This window comes from Lactuca saligna, chromosome 5 (assembly GCF_052625555.1).
Source record: "Lactuca saligna cultivar CGN05327 chromosome 5, ASM5262555v1, whole genome shotgun sequence".
Lineage (NCBI taxonomy): Eukaryota > Viridiplantae > Streptophyta > Magnoliopsida > Asterales > Asteraceae > Lactuca > Lactuca saligna.
Window position 1 is genome coordinate 315,711,757 of NC_136421.1, and position 3,278 is coordinate 315,715,034.

The 3,278-nt window shown below is 38.9% G+C and overlaps 1 non-coding gene across 1 annotated transcript; it reads right to left on the reverse strand.

Annotated features, from left to right (window-relative positions):
• Window positions 1-2,412: 2,412 nt before the first annotated feature.
• On the reverse strand, window positions 2,413-2,519 carry LOC144999094 (small nucleolar RNA R71). Its single transcript, XR_013660619.1, has one exon. It is a non-coding gene; the product is annotated as a small nucleolar RNA R71 (small nucleolar RNA).
• Between the last annotated feature and the right edge of the window lie 759 nt (window positions 2,520-3,278).

The following is a 3,278-nucleotide window of genomic DNA, read 5'->3' on the forward strand; positions in this document are numbered from 1 at the left end:
TGATTCAAGGTGACATCAAGATGTGTTATAGAAAACCATGATTTTTTTTCTTAAGCAACATGGTACGATATAAAAGATTATGTTAATGGTGCTACAATATTAAAATGATAATTAGCATAATGGAACTCCCTGAAAATGATGATAAACTTTCACTACTGTTGTGTGATATTGCCATATTTATACTTATTTTTAGGCAGTATTTAAGTACATTTTTATTAATAAATTGATAATATGTGCAGAATAGTGATATTTATGAGTTTAAATTGTTATTTTCAGTCAATACAAAGGATTTTCGAAGAGACGGACCAGAGGTGACAAAATGGGGAACATGGGAGGCTTGGAAAACAAGAAAATAATAATTTCATAATAAGAGCTTAATTCACGACGTGGCGGTGCATCCCACGACGTGGCACGGGTGTTCCAGTAGATAAACATCGCGACGCGGAGGATTTCCTTGAAGGATACGTTTTACTTGGAGCCCACGACGTGGCGCATATGGCCACGACGTGGTGCAGGTTTTTGAGGATTATATAAGTTCTCCTATTATTACGAATAAAGGGACTCTTGGCAGAAGAAAAGGAGTTCCAGGAGACGTTTCAGAAGAGAAGAAAGGTCCTGGAAGAGGGATTTCAACACCAAAAGAAGTAAAGTTTTATATTTAGTTGATTATAAACATGTTTTTCATTAGTTTTAGCTGTGCTAGTTTAATTACTATGATGAGCAGCTAAATCTAGCTACTTTTGCTTAGCTAGATGAAGCTTTGAACTTATGAATAGTTATATGTTTATGGATTAATTTGAGTTGGTAAGAGTTGTTTGTGTTTGATCTGTATAACCTAGCATGTTATTATTTGCTTATCTAATTGCTAGATTGCATGTTCTGTGTAGCTTAGTGACTATGAAACTACATGAACTTGTTTACCTAATAATTTAGTGAACATTAAATTGTTAGAGCTAGGATTGACCAATCTTAGTTAGTAATTAGGCTAAATAAATCTTAGCTGTGCTAGAGAACGTAAATTGTGACCATAATTGCGTTTATACAACAAATCTTACATAGCATATTCACACTCATAATTAGTTCTGTGTTTAATTATGTGTGAACATACATGGTTTAACATGAATTAGTTACTTATTGGTAAGATAGAACTAAATTACTAATATAACTAAAACCCAACTTAATAACCCATAATCATTAGCTAGCCATAAGGAAGAAGTGGATTCAACTAAGCAAGAGTGTGTTTTTATTAATTTGATTAAGTTCATTTGATCTTGCAAAATCAGATAAAACCCCCTTATTAAATTTGTTAATAAATTAGGTCAATTTATTAGTAATTAGGTTAATTAGTAACACCGTTCCCTGTGATCGACACCCGACTTACCTAAGCTATACTGTAATCTGACTAGGTACACTGCCTATAAGTGCATAGTTAGTCTTAGTTTGTTAGGTTATAAATATTAAAATTAGTGGGTACTTTCGTGCACATCAAGTTTTTGGCGCCGTTGCCGAGGAACGGTGCAGATTATTAGCTTATTTAGTTGCATTAGATTAATCGTTTTTTTTATTTAGGAATAAAATCTGCAAAAAGCTTAATTGGTTATTTATCTTGCTAGCTTATCTTAGTTTAATTATTGTTTTGTTTGTCGCAGAGTTCACGACGTGAGATTTAGTATACTCACGACGTGAAATCTGAGAGTTCATTTTTAGTTTTTCTTATTTTAGTCCAGTTTTACGTTTTAGTTTAGCAAGTTGCAGGAGTTAATGACCAGAGGCTCAAACACACCATTGGTGCCACCACTAGAAGATCTCGAGTCTGCAATTCACAAGAAAAAGACGCCCTTGCAAGAATTGAAGTCAGCCTTCTCTAGGAAGTCAGGAAAGAAGACAGGAGAGTCAAGTTCCTCAACGAAGCACGAGAGCAATCTTGAGCATTTGGATCATTCACCTGTGCAAACCAAGTACGAAAGCGACGCCGAGCCAGAATTTGAAGAACACACGAGTAAACCAGAGAACGAGCCAAGGAACGAGATGGAAAATATTGAAGAAATGTCCATGGGAGCTTACAAGAAGCGGATCCGCGAAGATGTAGGTCCCGGATTAGTCCAACCCGCAATACCTGCCAATGCCACATTCGAGCTGAAGGGATACATATTGACTGCACTGAAGGACATCCCATTTTTCGGGAAAGACCATGAGGATGCTTTTAAGCATCTAGATGAAGTCAATGACATTGCTGATTACTTCAATGTACCAAATGTCAACAGGAACACCGTCCTGCTTAGGATGCTGCCCGTTACTTTCAAAGGAACTGCTAAGGAATGGTTAAAAGCACTCCCACCGGGTACAATCACCACTTGGGCTCAAATGCGTGAGCAATTCCTAGACCAGTTTTGCCCGCCATCCAAGATAGCCAAACTCAAGAAGGCAATAGCCAACTTTGAGCAACAGCCGGGGGAGTCACTGTACAAAGCGTGGGAGCGTTGCAAGGGCTTACTCAGAAACTGCTCGCAACATGACCTAAATGTGCAGCAAGAGATGTCAATCTTTTATGATGGGGTCAATGTGATGACAAGACAACTCCTTGATTCTCAAGGACCGTTGACAAGGAAAAATCCAAGGGAAGTCAAGGAGCTAATTGAAGAATTCGCGAAACACTCCTGCGAATACCATAACCCGAGGCAGGATGGAAGCAAAGGCGGTGGAGGAGCCCAAACTGAAGAAATTGCAGCTGTCATGGCCATGCTGAATAACATGGATCACAGGATAACACAAATGGACCAGTCGATACACGCTATAAGAGTAGGGTGCGAGCGATGCAATGGTCCACACTTGACCAAGGACTGCAACGTGGATGAATTTGGGAACAGAAAAGCTCAAGTGTGCTACTCTAATGGGGATAAGTTTGAAGAGGACTGGAGGAAACCGAAGAAGGAGTGGCTGCCATATGAAGAATATAGGAAGCAAAAAGAAGAGAAGTATAGGCAGACAGGTCGAGGCCTATATCAAAAGGAGCATCCACCAGCCGAGAAGAAACCTGACCTAGAGACCATTTTAATGAAATTTATGGAAGCATCGGAAAAGCGACACGAGGCCACGGATTCCGCTATCATGGAACAACAAACATTGATCAAGAACCAACAAGCCTCCATCCATAACCTTGAAGTACAATTTGGTCAACTAGCAACTTTAGTTCATGAAAAATTTTCCCCGAAGAGTCCCCAAGTACAAGCCCAATCTCACGTAATGGCCATCAATACTGAAGAAGATACAATATCTGA